This window comes from Bos taurus, chromosome 8, assembly GCF_002263795.3.
Source record: "Bos taurus isolate L1 Dominette 01449 registration number 42190680 breed Hereford chromosome 8, ARS-UCD2.0, whole genome shotgun sequence".
NCBI classification, from domain to species: Eukaryota; Metazoa; Chordata; class Mammalia; order Artiodactyla; family Bovidae; genus Bos; species Bos taurus.
The window spans coordinates 14904808-14920521 of record NC_037335.1 but is presented as its reverse complement, the minus strand read 5'-3'; the positions used below and the strand labels follow the sequence as shown (position 1 = coordinate 14920521).

The 15714-nt window shown below is 35.9% G+C and overlaps 1 protein-coding gene across 10 annotated transcripts in view; it reads right to left on the bottom strand.

Annotated features, from left to right (window-relative positions):
- Positions 1–15714, bottom strand: part of LINGO2 (leucine rich repeat and Ig domain containing 2) — a 1453939-nt gene that overhangs the window by 1381109 nt on the left and 57116 nt on the right. For 4 of the 10 annotated variants that reach the window (XM_059889349.1, XM_059889352.1, XM_059889348.1 and 1 more), the window contains exon 2: positions 2644–2681. The exons of the other annotated variants lie outside the window; for them this stretch is intronic. The gene's annotated coding sequence lies outside the window, so the exon portion shown is untranslated. The remainder of the gene's footprint in view (positions 1–2643; positions 2682–15714) is intronic. 10 annotated transcript variants of the gene reach the window in all.

Here is a 15714-nt window from a genome sequence, read left to right as displayed (position 1 = left end):
ATTTTATAAGGAAAATAAACATACATGTATTTTATGTTGTGGCATCTGTGTACCTCAGATTTATCAGCTTCCAACATTTACATGAGGGCAAAAGTTGCAGTTATCATACTACTCATAGAAAAGATTATTTGTAGGGAAAAGGAGTAAGGGGAAAGTATATATGCTAATATAGAAAGAGAAAAAGAAGTATCAACATTATTATCTCTTCCAATAAAAAGCTCTATCTCTTCAGAGTTAACATCTTAGACTCTGGAATCTCATTGACTTGGCCATATGTTCTGTTCTGTTTCTGATTTTCCAGTGACATCAATCTCTTCAAATCTAGTTGATAGCAACAGTAATGACGTAATGTACTTTGAGAAGGATTAGAGAGAAAATATACATGAAGCACTTATCACAGGGTCTTGTACACAGTGTTTTTCTCTTACTGTCATCATTATTATTTCTTCGTGAGGAAAGATAATGAACAATTTGCCAACTTTCTGTTCCCAGAGAAAGGAGAAATATTACCCTTAGGCTTCTCATAATACTCTGTTTTACAATTCTGGCATAAATTACTATGCTTGTATTCCTTGGTGCAAAGATTCTGAAGATTTTTTCCTTTCATAAAGTTAAATCCCCAAACAGATTTAACAGTTGAAAGTAATTTTTTTTAAATGTGGCTGTGTTCATCATTTGCACAGATAAAAGACAGATCTCTACTTCTCTGGACTTTTTAAAATTTTAATGTCTTTCTCCTATGTACTACTGATGCTAACGATCATGAATATTGTAATTCACTGACAACAATCCTCTTCTCCCACACGTCTCCAAGAATCAGAGTTCAGTAGAAATAAATAGTTGACCTATCTACTTTTTATTATCATCTCTTGGAAGATTGTTTTTTAACAGTAACCTAAAAATAAATGAGAAAAAAATCACAAAGTAAAAATTAATATTCCCCAAAATGTACATGACTATTATTTTATTAGAATAATCCACTGTAAAAACAGAGAAAAACATCAATCATAATATTTAGTACATAATTAACTTTTATAAAATTATTAATTTTTTAAAACAGTGAAAACAATGCAGTGTATGTTAGTTTCAAATAAATCTGTAGCTGATTACTATCTAAAAATAAGCAGCTTATTCCAGAGTAAATAGCTTACACTGGCCATCTCAAGGAAGCTAAGAGCACAGGAAAAAAAAAAAAAAAAACAACTCTCTGAGTTTAAAACTAATAGAACACCACACATACACACAAAATAAAACAAAACAAAAACTTTTCTTCATTGAGGAGCAATGGCAGAACGAAAGAACCACAAGCAGCTATGGTTATAGACTAAGGACCTAAAAGTTTTCCTGCCAGAACATTCCAGAAGTGGCAGCAACAAAAATTGTACCACACAGAGAATTTAAAGCTTTCCTCTCTTTTTATCAAATGCTACTAAAGATTATTTTGGTAAATATAAACTGAAGGAAAACGGGATAAGGAAACACTGACAACAAAGCATCAGTGTGTGCGCCTCACTATGGCAGGTCAGTTGCAAAACCACAACATGTCCCTTGAGATGTAACTCAATGCCCATGGAAAACTTGCAAGAAGAAAAAAACAAAAGGCCTCATTAGACTTTTCACAATACACTGAGCAACTGAAAACACATTTAGCTTTTATACACATCACTAAGAACTGATAGGTTATACAGTAATGTAGTTTCTACAATATTGGGATTTTAGTTACCTCTAAATTCATATTATAGCAGCCAATCAATTGTTGGCTTTAGGCAAGAAAAGAAGATAAAACAAATGGTTTTCATTTAAAGCCCGGGTTTTTTCCCTATTCCTAGACATGAAACAATAGATAAATGTACTTTGGTACATGATTACATCTCATTTATGCATATAGATGGAGTATCAATAAATAAAACTAAAACTCTAACAGAGTTTGCATGTCGTTAAATTTCTTGTGGTAACTTCCAAGTCTGAAGTACATGAAAAAGTTATTGATGTCTTTCAAAAGTAACATTTCATTACTAATGGAACACTTCATAAAATGCTAACCTTCTAAGATAAGTCTTTGAATATCAATTTCACATGATACTTCCACTACAATGTAACAGGAAATCCACTCAACCATATTTTTATTACACCTCATAAATTTTTACCTGGGAATAAACTGAGCATAGACACTCTTTCAGGAGGCTAAGGTACCACTTAGTGTACCCAAGGTCTAAATTTTAAGCCCAATATCCAAATTATTACTGTTTCCTAGAATATATGATTTATTTGGGGGAATAAAGGACAAAATAAAAGTAGCAATAACAATAAGTTTTATAGGTAAAGCATATAGGTAGGCTTTTCTACTAACTAGTTAAGATTTCATAAAATCACAGAAAAATTAAGAACTAAATTATATGTAATTCCCAGCATTCCCCATTTAACTTTATAAAGTTTAAAATATTCACTCAAGAGATATTCAAACTCAACAAAATGTCAGTGAGCATGTGATATTTACTATTACATGAAGCTAAAAGAGAAACAATTCCTTTTCAAGAAATTCCCACAATTATAGGGTGGCAATTGGAGAGGCAGACTCATAAATGAATAGTTACTATAAGATGTGATTGGTACAATCACAAAAGTAATGTGTTTTATACATACCAGAATGCTGCCCTTTGATAGTGCTTGTCAATGCAAACCTGAAAAAGAATGCCAAGACCAACTAAAGGTGAGCATGAATCATTCTGAAAACACAAGTAATAACATCTGCTGCTGCTGCTGCTAAGTCGCTTCAGTCGTGTCCGACTCTGTGCGACCCCAGAGACAGCAGCCCACCAGGCTCCCCCATCCCTGGGACTCTCCAGGCAAGAACACTGGAGTGGGTTGCCATTTCCTCCTCCAATGCATGAAAGTGAAAAGTGAAAGTGAAGTCGCTCAGTCGCGTCCAAGTCCCAGCGACCCCTTGGACTGCAGCCCACCAGGCTCCCCCGTCCATGGGATTTTCCAGGCAAGAGTACTGGAGTGGGGTGCCACTCCCACTTAAAAACTGTTTGAATATTTAGAGAGTCAAAAGTAAACTCAAGATAGAAATAGATTATGGTATATGAAACCTTATACCACAGCCATTACAGCTGAAAGGAATAAGATATTGTCTGTGTGCGTTGGGGTGGGGCTCTTACTATAAAATGATGTCACACTAAAGAAGCCCAATCTTACACTTCACAGGTCTATTTAGACAAGTGAAAGTGAAAGTCGCTCTGGTGTGTCCAACTCTTTGTGAGTCCAGCTCTATACAGTCCATGGAATTCTCCAGGCCAGAATACTGGAGTGGGTAGCCTTTCCCTTCTCCAGGGGATCTTCCCAACCCAGGGATCAAACCCAGGTCTTCCCTGGTAGCTCAGCTGGTCTACCTGCAATGCAGGAGACCCTGATTTGATTCCTGGGTCGGGAAGATGCCCTGAAGAAGGGCTAGGTGACCCACCCTAGTATTCTTGGGCTTCCCTAATGGCTCAGCTGATAAAGAATCTGCCTCCAATGTGGGAGACCTGGGTTCGATGCCTGGGTTAGGAAGATCCCCTGGAGAGGGAAAGGCTACCCACTACAGTATTCTGGCCTGGAGAATTCCATGGAGTATTCCATGGGGTCACAAACAGACATGACTGAGAGACTTTCAATGCAGACAAGAAATTACTCATTTAAGTCTAACAGTAACTTGACACTCCTTCCTTTTCTGTTTTTTCTTAAATCAAGAAGGATATAGTACAGTTCCATAAAAGTAATATCTGATTTGTGCAACATAATAATTTTACCCACTTTTCAAATTTTGGGTTATGAGACAACGTGTGATTTTGCTTTGTTTTCTTACTTTATATTACTGTGAAAAATGAAGGCTTTTTAAAAGAGAATTTTGACCTCTTCTTGCACATTACTACACCCTTGCTCCTCCACAAGAGTATATTTTCTAAGCTCTAAAAGATATAGACTGTGTAGAAAAAAATGTATTAACACTATGTCCATATATCTTTTTCCTTATATTATTCAGATGCAACTTTCTAGATTCATTTGGATTAACAATTTTCAGGTGAAAAAGAAAACTTCTTTGATAAAGAAAATTTGCTAATAGGATTAGGAGATCCTTTATTCATTTTCTTAATCAGTGATGTAAATTCTACTAATAACTAAATGAGAATCTTCAAATGAAAGAGGATTTGGAGGACAAGCTCTTTAGCAGACTGAATGCAATATAAAACAATCTGCACTCAAGTCTATTGTCCAAAGGATTCCAGAATCATCCTCTTGAGACTCATTTCTATTGTGGAAGAAATGAACCGCCTGCCAGTGGCTTATACTACAACTGTGAGATCTTACTGAATCACCACCCCATTTCTTCCCACTCAGTCTTTATTTAGTTACCCAAAGGGCTGTGGGTGTGTGTGTGTGTAGGAAAGAGAGAAAAATGGGAGAAACAGAGACACAGAGAGAAAGAGATAGACCACCCTAAAACTTCATCCATCTGAGACCTGAGAGCTTCCATTTCATCATTTTCCTTTGTGTGTCCAGCATTGAGACTGAAATTTCAGTATGAGTTAGAAGGAAAAGCCTTCACAGATCCACCAATCCTTGATTTTCCCCTCATGAGTCATTTCTCAGAGTTCCAATCACGTGGCTTGTCCTCCTCTAAGCTCTTGTATTCTCTTAGGAACTTCCCTTAAATGACCCAAATGCCCCTGCACTCTGCCCCATGTCTTAGATGTACTGTTTCACACTGAACATAGAGTCACTTGAGCTAGTTATGCACAAAAGATGGAATGGAACCCAAGGCATCAGGAATAGGCAGGAGGAAAATGTAAGTTGTTAGCAATGTTTTTCAGCAAATTCTCTTTCTAATCTCTTCCTGTAACTCTTTACTATTCTTCATGGCTACACACTCACTGAGCTTACTTTCCAAAGTAATCTGGACAGATCTTTCCCACTCATCCTCACCCCTCTCCTCATGACCTTATATCCCCTCTCTGTATTAGACAGCAAGCTAGGACTACAAGCTAATCAATAAAGATACTGATTTAGAAGTTAACATACAAGCTTACTAAGGAAATATCATAATCCTAAAGACACATATGGTGAAAATTCCAGTCACCATCACAGGCCAATGTGATAAATTAAGACCAAGTAAGCTAGTGGTAAAGACCCCACCTGCCAATGCAGGAGACATAAAAGGTGCGAGTTTGATCCCTTGGTGAAGAAAATCCCTTGGAGGAGGGCATGGTAACCCACTCCAGTATTCTTGCCTGGAGGACTCTGTAGACAGAGGAGCCTGGTAGGCTACAGTCCAAAGGGTCACAAAGAGTTGGACACAACTGAAGCAACTTAGCACACATGCACACAACATCTTCAGAATACTCTGTAAGTTACAAAACTCTTTCTCATGGATTATTTCCAAATTTTCACAATGACCTAACTCAGAAACTCCTGTTAGGCTCCTTTTGAGGATGAAGAATTTCACTCAAAATTTTCAATGATTTCTCAGAACTTCCAGAGAAAGTAAATAATAGGACCTTGTCTTAAAACTTAAATGGATGGTTTTCAAGCTTTACAGTATATAAGAAGCATCTAAGAGTTTATAATAATGCAGTTTGCTGGGACTCCACAACCAGGGTCTGTGAGTTTTTAGACATACTACAAATGTCTAAAATTCTAAGCCAAAGATATAAATGTGCTGGAATTCTGTCATCCTCAAACTTCCATATGAAACAAAATCACTTGGAGGACTTAATAGATTGCTGGGCTATATATAACCTCAAGAGTTTCTGAGTCAGTAACACTTAAAAGGAGCCTGAGAACATGCATTTCTAACAATTTCCCAGAAGATTCTGCTGATCTAGGAATAATACTATGAAACTTCTTCATAATGAAGGATCCCAATCATAGAAACAGAGAATGTCCAAAGATATGGGTCTTAATGATAAGCTGCTGCTGCTGCTAAGTCGCGGCAGTCGTGTCTGACTCTGTGCGACCCCATAGATGGCAGCCCAACAGGCTCTTCTGTCCCTGGGATTCTCCAGGCAAGAATAAGCTACCAGATGTTAAAAATAAAAGCTAAAAGGATTTTATTATCATGAATCTATGGCCTATAAGTGGTCTTGAACCATAATATAAACCTCATCACAGTCCATTTGTTAATGTTGAAAATACTATAAGCCCAAGGAGAAATATGCCTAGACAAATAGCAGTAAAGTCAACAAATATTAACAGAAAAGGAAAATATTAAAAACAACAAGTGAAAAGCAACAAATAACATATAAGGGAATCCCCATAAGGTGATCAGCTAACTTCTCAGTGGAAACTCTGCAGGCCAGAAGGGAATGAGTGGCATGATATATTTAAAGTGATAAAAGGGAAGAACCTACAACCAAGAATACTCGACCCAGCAAGACTCTCATTCAGATTCCACAGACATATCAAAAACCATACAAACAAGCAAAAGCTAAGAGAATTCAGCAGCACAAGACCAGCTTTGTAACAATGCTAAAAAAAACTGCTCTAGCCCGAGAATCTACAACTTGAAACAAGAAAATTAAGGAGGAAAAAGCTCACTGGTAAAGACAAACATATAACAAAGGTAAGAAATCACCTGTACACAAATATGATATCATAACCAGCAATTGTGGGAAGAAAGTGAAAGCTCAGTTGTGTCTGACTCTTTGTGACCCCATGGACTGTAACCTACCAGGCTCCTCCATCCATGGGATTTTCTGGGCAGGAATACTGGAGTGGGGTGCCAGTTCCTTCTCCAGGAGATCTTCCCCACCCAGGAGAGCACAAATACAGGATATTGAAAATGCATTTGAAATTAAAAGAAAGCAAACGTGAAAGTCACTCAGTCGTGTCTGACTCTTTGCGACCCCATGGACTATACAGTCCATGGAATTCTCCAGGCCAGAACACTGGAGTGGGTACTCATTCCCTTTTTCCAGGGGATATTCCCAACCCAGGGATCGAACCCAGGTCTCCCATACTGCAGGCAGATTCTTTACCAGCTAAGCCACAAGGGCAGCAACTCAAAGCGATATTGTTTATATATAGACTGCTATACTAAAACCTCATGGTTTTGATCTACAATAGCTGCACACAAAAAAAGAAAAAGGAATCCAAACACAACACTAAATTTAGTCATCAAATCACAAGAGAGCAAAAGAGAAAGGGAAGAAAAAAAGACCTATGAAAACAAATCCAGAACAATTAACAAAATGGCAGTAATAACATATATATCAATAATTACCTTAAATGTAAACAGATTAAATCATCCAAACAAAAGAGAAAGACTGGCTGAATGAATACAAAAACAAGACCTGTAAATACGCTGTCTACAACATGATATGCACTTCAGATGTAGAGACATTCAGACTGAAAGTTAGGGAGTAGAAAAAGTTATCCCATGCAATAGAAATCAAAAGAAATCTGGAGTCCAAATGGTCATATCAGACAAAAATGACTTTAAAATAAAGACTGTTACAAGAGGTAAAGAACACTATGATGATCAAGGGATGAATCCAAGAAGACATAACCATTGTAAATATATATGTACCCAACATAGGAGCACTTCAATATGTAAGGCAAATACTAACAACCATAAAAGAAGCTGACAGTAGAATTGAAAGAGACACGTGTACCTCAGTGTTCATCACAGCACTGTTTACAATAGCTCTGACATGGAAGCAACCTAGATATCCATTGGCAGACGAATGGAAAGCTGTCGTACATATACACAATGGAATATTACTTAGCTATTAAAAAGAATACATTTGATTCAGTTCTAATGAAGTGGTTGAAACTGGAGCCTATTATACAGAGTGAAGTAAGTCAGAAAGAAAAACACCAGTAAAGCACATTAACACATGTATATGGAATTCAGAAAGATGGTAATGACGAGCCTATACACAAGACAGCAAAAGAAACACAGATATAAAGAACAGGCTTTTGGACTCTGCAGGAGAAGGCAAGGGTGGGATGATTTGAGAGAATAGCATTAAAACATGTACATTACCATATGTGAAACTGATGACAGTCCAACTTCTATGCATGAAACAGGGCACTCAAAGTCGGTGCACTGGGACAATCCAGAGGGATCAGATGGGGAGGGAGGTGGGAGCAGGATTCAGGACTGGAGGACACATGTACACCCATGGCTGATTCATGTCAGTGTATGGCAAAAACCACCACAATATTGTAAAGTAATTAGCTTTCAATCAAAATAAGTAAGTTAATTAAAAAAAAAAAAAAAAAGAAGAAGACACTAACAGTAATACAATAATAGTGGGGACTTCAACATCCCACTTTCATCAATGGACAGATCATCCAGACAGCAAATCAGTAAGGAAACACAGGTCATAAATGATATATTAGACCAAATGAATTTAACTGATATTCACAGGCATCCCATTCAAAAGCAACAGAATATATATTCTTCTCAAGCGCACATGGAACATTCTCCATGATTGATCACATGCTGGGCCACAAAACAAGCCTCAGTAAATTTAAGAAAGTGCAAATCATGTCAAGCATCTTTTCCAACCACAACTCTATGAGATTAAATACAAAAAAAAAAAAGTAAAAAAACTAAAAACATAGAAACTAAACAATATCCTACTAAAATAACCAACGGATCACTGAAGAAATCAAAGAGGAGTCAAAAAGTATGTACAAACAAATGAAAATAAAAACACAATGATCCAAAATCTATGGAACACAGCAAAGCAGTTCTAACAGGGAAGTTTACAGCAATACAATCTTATCTCAGCAAGCAAGAAAAATCTCAAAACAACCCAACCTTACACTGAAAGCAACTAGAGAAAGAAGAATAAACAAAACCCAAAGTTAGTAGAAGGAAAGACATCATAAAGATTAGAGCAGAAATGAATAAACAGAGGTGAAGACATCAATACAAAAGATCAATGAAACTAAACGCTAGTTCTTTGAAAAGATTAAAAAAAAAAAAGATAAACCTTTAACCAGCTGTATCAAAACAGGGGAGGGAGAAGGTTCAAATCAATCACATTAGAAATGAAAAAGGGGAAGATATAACTAACACCACAGAAATACAAAGATCATGCAAGACTATATGCAACTATATGCCAATACAAAGAAGAACCTAGAAGAAATGGACAAATTCTATTATTACTGAGAAGTAATTTTAATAGTGTACAAAGAAGACTACATAATGCAAAGGATACAAAGGACCTTATATAGAAACATTTTTTGATTATTATAAAAATGAAACTATTACAAAAGAGAGCTATCAAGGAAGGCATCTTACAAATACATCTCCGAAAGGACTGTTTGCTGTTAGCATTTGAAAATAAAAGAGTTGATAACTTTCTCTAACAGACTGTAAGCATCAGAGTATGAAGAGTAAGAGTATCTTATTTAATCTCATATACAATACTGAGTCTAACATATGAAGAGCTTATATATGCTTGCTGAATGAGTATAAAAGGTATAATAAATGAATAAATATAATAATAAATTAATGAATGAGTAGGTATGAAAGGCATTACTCAAAAGAATACCTGTGTCAGCAAATATTCTTTCCAAGTGGATCTTATAAGAAATAAAACAGGTTATTTTATAAAATATGAATCAAACTGTATACCTTTGTGACTTGAATAAACAATCATTGGAAAAATTATTATATTATATAAATACAAAATTTTAAATTATGTTCAATTTTAATATAAAAGCAAATCATTAGGTGACTCAGCTGGTAAAGAATCCACCTGCAATGCAGGAGACCTGGGTTCAATCCCTGGGTTGGAAAGATCTCCTGGAGAAGGGAAAGGCTACCCACTAAAGTATTCTGACCTGGAGAATTCCAAGGATCTTACAGACTGGTAAAGTCAGACATTTCTTTATGTAGAAGGCAATTTACTGAAACCAGAGTGTAATGAAATACACCACCAAAACAAGGCTATTCCAAAGAATATACATTAAAAGATTATTTCATTACACTCTGGCTTCAGTAAATTGCCTTCTACATAAAGAAATGTCTAACTTCACCAGTCTGACAAATTTAAGAATCTTACAGATTTTATCAGAGGTAGAGGCAGAGGGAAAACATTAGAGAAAAAGAAGATTGAATATTACATATTATCTAATTGTATTTCCCACTCAGTATAAAAAAGAAGAGCTTGTGAGTGCATTAATCACTTTTTCCAGGTTTACCTTAAAGTTTTAAGATATTTTGAAGTCTTGAGAATTAAAAATATATTTTAACACTAAGTAAAACACTCAATATATCAAAATATCATTTTTAGCAAAAAAGATCTGGAGGTGTGGTCATATTAAAATAAACTGACTCTTTTCAAAATCAATATTGATATCAGAAACTTATGATGTATTATTTCTATTAGTACTAAAATACAGCTTACAGAAAATGTCTAACTCCCCATTCACTGAGTTTTCACAGCAGATTTTCAACATGAATCCTTTATTGATGCAGAGCCTTCTTTTAGATTCCGATCTTAGATAATTTTACTTTTCCATGTGCACATGCAGTTGTGGATACAGAGGAACAATGAGCAGGAAATAGGACTTATGAATCTAACAGCATACGAAAACATGCTCATGATTGAATCTCATGACTTCCTTTCTCTAAAGAAAAGTTTCTTTCTAGGTATCAGGAAAGCTTAGAGAAAATCTTGGCATTAGAAGAACATATATTCATTCATTCACGCATCCAGTAGACAAGTATACTGTGTCTTACAAAGTACAAGAGTCAGTGCTAAGCCCTAAGAGTAAGAAAGCCCCAGTTCAGAAGAGAGCCATGCAAATATATAGAAAAGGGCTGAGGATGACAAAGGTAACAGCATCTTCATTTCTAACCCTGTTTTGGAATCCTGTAAAGAATAGGTTACTGATAACAAATCAGTAACCATATGGTGCTTTGTAGTTTCCAAAGAGGAACACAACAGTATCTTGTGTCCCACATGCTATTTCAGACCTTTGTTAAACCACCGCATGATGGTGTTTATGGCTCCTCTCCTTGAAACTGGGTGGGCCCTTGTAACTGCCTTGACCACTGAAATCCAGATTAAGTGATGGAATGCAACTTGCAAGGCTAGGCATAAAAAAAACCATGCACTTACACTTCATTTTCTTAGAGTATATGGAAACTAACTACCATGCTGTAAGAAACTTAAGCAGCCAATGAAGGGATTTACACAGAAAGAAAACAAGTTTCCTGACCGACAGCCCCAGTTGAGCTCCCAGCTGGCTATCTATCCCAATATGCCAGTCCTGGGAATGAGTCACCTTGAAAGTGAAACATCAACTTTCCACCTGAGGTGGCTCAGCTGAGACAAGCTACTCTACTCCTGTCAAGCCCTGCCCAGTTGAACATTCATGAGCAATGCATATATTTGTTCTTTTAAACCACAAACTGGGGATGATTTCTGATGCAATGGTACAGAACTGATGCAAATAACCAATATTACATTGTGAAATAAAATATTGAGAACACAACTATGGACATATGAGCTGGCATTTGTTTTGAAATAGGTATTCCATGAACTGAAAATGACACAATGTTATCAGTTAATTAGGGAATATTATTTTCAGTATATTAGCTATAAAGTAGAAGTAATCAAGATTTAAATGATCTACAGTTGGGTGGACAGTTAGGGATAATAATTAAGAAAACATAATTAAGCAGAATGCACTTAAGTTTCCGAGGTGCCTCAGTGGTAAAGAATCTGCCTGGCAATGCAGGAGACGCAGGAGATGGGAGTTCAATCCCTGGGTCAGGAAGATCCCCAGGAGGCGGGCATGGCAACCCATTCCAGTATTTTTGCCTGGCAAATCCCATGAATAGAAGAGCCTGGTAGGTTATAGACCACAGGGTCACAAAAAATCATACACAACTTAGCAACTTAGCATGCATGCACATGCAAGAAGCCGAATTTCTACAAATAACAAAGGTAAATAACCTGATTCAGCCAGTCAGTTTATATACAGAGACACACACACATGTATGTGTGCATATGTGTGTGTTTATAATCTGCAAAGCAAATACAGAAGTATGTAGATAATTCCATAACTACCTTTTTGTAGACACAAACAAGTGAGTACAGAGCTAATAACTCATTCATTTAATGGTTTAACTACTATAACATAGCTTTAGTAAGGATACTTTTATCAACATTTACAACCTTGAGTCAATAGTACCACTGACGTAAGTGTTTCATTTCTCCTCTTAGCTTTTCCTTGAAAATCTTGAGAAAATGAAAATCTCTTTAAACCTTCAAAATCTCCCCTGATGATTGCTATTACAGCAATGGAAACCAAAATGTTCATCCCATAGTTTAAAAATCTATTAAAAATATTTTTCAATTTCCCTACTGTATTTTCCCTGGAATACTACTTACTTTCAATATTCATATTTGGCCTCCTAAAATATTTCCCACAAATTAATCCAATAGTTACTTAAATATATATTTATTGAACACCTGATACTTACCAGACACTGTTATAAACATTAAGAATAATGACTCTAAGCACTAGCAATATAGCAATTAAAACCGTAATAGCAAAGTTCCTATTCTCACAGACATTATGCCTTGAAGATCCAAAGCTTTACCAAGACTCCCGTAGTTGATTGAACAACCCAGATCATTTTCTCACAGACATGATACTAAACATTACTTGCTCCTGGCACAACCTTAAATTTGAACATCACCAGAACTTCATAATGTCTACTGAGCCTACAAGAAGCTGTAAGTGATTTTCTCTAAGTCTGGAATAGATAATAGGAAGAGGACTATGGGTTGCAGGGTAAAAATCATTTGTAAAATAGATAAACTTTTTTCCCATTAAAGTTTATTTATTTACAAAAATAAAATTAAGTGGCTGTGACCTATTGATACTTAAAACTTAAGAATATGATCAAGCACAACAAAGGAAGAATCACACAAAAGGGAAGGGAAGTCGCTCAGTCGTGTCCGACTCTTTGTGACCCCACGGACTGTAGCCTGCCAGGCTCCTCCATCCATGGGATTCTCCAGGCAAGAGTACTGGAGTGGAGTGCCATTTCCTTCTCCAAAATGAATCACACAAAAGAATAAGCTAATTCCTCATGTAATAAAAGATTTATCTTTTACAGAGTAAAGTCTGATTTTCTTTAGAACAATAGATCGGAGTTTATTTTTTTTATTTAAAAAAGTTCTACGTTATCTAACACCTAAATCAGTGCTAGCACTATTCTCCAGGAAGAAAATATTAGTAAATATGTATATACACACCATCAAGATTTATCTTATATCTGTATCTGTGTGTGTGCTGTGCTGTCACTTCAGTCGTGTCCAACTCTGTGTGACACTATGAACTGTAGCTCCCCAGCCTCTTCTGTCCATGGGATTTTCCAGGTAAGAAAACTGCAGTGGGTTGCCGTGCCCTCCTCCAGGGGATCTTCCCAACCCAGGGATTGAACTCACATCTCTTCCAACTCCGGCATTGGCAGGTGGTTTCTTTACTACTACAGCCATCTGGGAAGCCCATATCTATCTATATAGATACATATAGTGCGTGTGTATGGGCTTCCCTGGTAGCTCAGTGGTAAAGAATCTTCTTGCAATGCAGGAGACCAGGGTTCAGTCTCTGGGTTGGGGAGATCCTCTGGAAAAGGAACTGGCTCCCCACTCCCATATTCTTGCCTGGAGAATTCCACGGAGAGAGGAGCTGGCAGGCTACAGTCCATAGCACAGAGTCAGCTACGACTGAAGGGACCAAGCAGCAGCAGCAGTGTGTGTGTTTATATGCACACAAATTATATATATACATATTGTATTTCATTATCAAAATAATAGTTCTATGATGACTTTCAAATAGAACCAAGAAGGTGGGGTCAACTACACTGTTAAATTTTAAGGACGAAAAACATTAAACAAGTGGCAGATTAGACTGAAGAAATGCTTCTCTGATTTGTGTGCAAATATATCCATTTTTTAAAAAAAGCTAGATGTGATCTTAGTCATGCTTTAGTTCAGAAGATGCATGTATTTTTTTGTTTCACCCTTTCATGTATGTTTTCTTTCACCCAAAATGTCTAGGTTAAAAAAAAAAGAAAGAAAGAAACAGACCAGCCCAGATATAAAATGTATTCTCTGGTTATAGAAAGTCCCTGCTACCCACTCACCATACAGTCTGGACTCACATGGGCACTGGACTTTGTGACTTTGATCTAAAAAGTCCACCATATAACAGGTAAAAATAATCAAGGCCTGAAAAATAGTTAATTACCCAAAGCAAAGCATACATATGATATTATTGTTATTATTATAAGTGGTATTTTATAAAATGTTAACAATATATAAATGGATGTTTCAATCGATATTTGACATTTATATTGTAATATGTAAGTTCCAGTCCAAAGTACTTCAATTGAAATATTTGACATTATTTTTGCATATTCAGCTTATCTTTCCAGTTTGTTAGATTTTTTAAACCCATTCACATGAATGTTTTCTAAATTTTATAGGCACCTCAGAATTCATTTACCTCATCATATAATGGGATTCTCTTTCTTATCATTATAAAAGGGATAAAATACTAAAAAATATAAGCAAGCAGACAGAATTCCAAAAATATATATATTAATTGATAGAAGAAAGGAGGGCTTCTTTTTTGTTGTCATTTTTAATAAAGAGGTTTTAAAAGAATCCTCACTAAATTTGGGGAACTTCATCTAAAAAGCCAATTTCCCCATTTCTATTTGAAAAGAATCAAGCAATCAAAAAACCTACATTGCAGGCAAAAACCGCCTATTTGTATCACATAAACAAGTAGCGGGAAAAGGATATTTCTCTTCACTTTTGAGGTATTCAATAATAGACCATAAAACATCAAAGGATTTATAAATTGGCATCTCTGCAAATCATGTATGTCTCCTGAACAAATATGCTTTAAATAAAGACAAACAACTGTAACATAATAAGGATCTGTGCAGATCATCTTTTACTACCCCAGGTGCTCAGAATATTCATAAGGCAGCAAATGGAGCACTTCTGTTTTTACACTAAAATTTAGTTTATCTGAACCAGCATGTCAGACTGGCTGTCAGCAGAAGAGATCCTCAGACATTAATGTTCTTAGTACTGCATTAACACTTGAAACAAGAAACGTAAGAGCTTATATGTGACATGTCAAGACTGCTTTGGAATGATTTCCTATAGTAGACAATAAAAAGCCCAAATGACAGTACTAAAAAAACAGGTGTATTTGGGGAAGAGATTATAAATGAAACAGAATCCATCCTGCTACTTTCTACTATTTAGAAAACAAACAAACAACAATCTAGTAACATCTTACAGCCTTCAAAGGACTTTATAGGAACAAACCCTTTCACACATATTTTTAAAATATGTGATATTATACAAAAGGTATTGTTGCCTGTATCTCATGAAAAGCATCCATGAAACCACCCAATTCATGCTTTCAACTTGCCCTGAATATATTCCTGAAAAATTGTTTCTTCTACCTATTTTAATAATTTTAAGTTTCCTTTGTGTGAGAAATGACTTATGCACCTTGCAATGAGGCTGTTATCTTTTTTCTACTAAGAGGATACTCATGGTTAGCTACTCCCAAGACAATTTTTGTACCTGAAAAAAAAAAAGGAAATTACTATTTTGAAGATGATATTTCACTCAAATAAAATTCTTTTTTCCTATTTTAAAAACACAT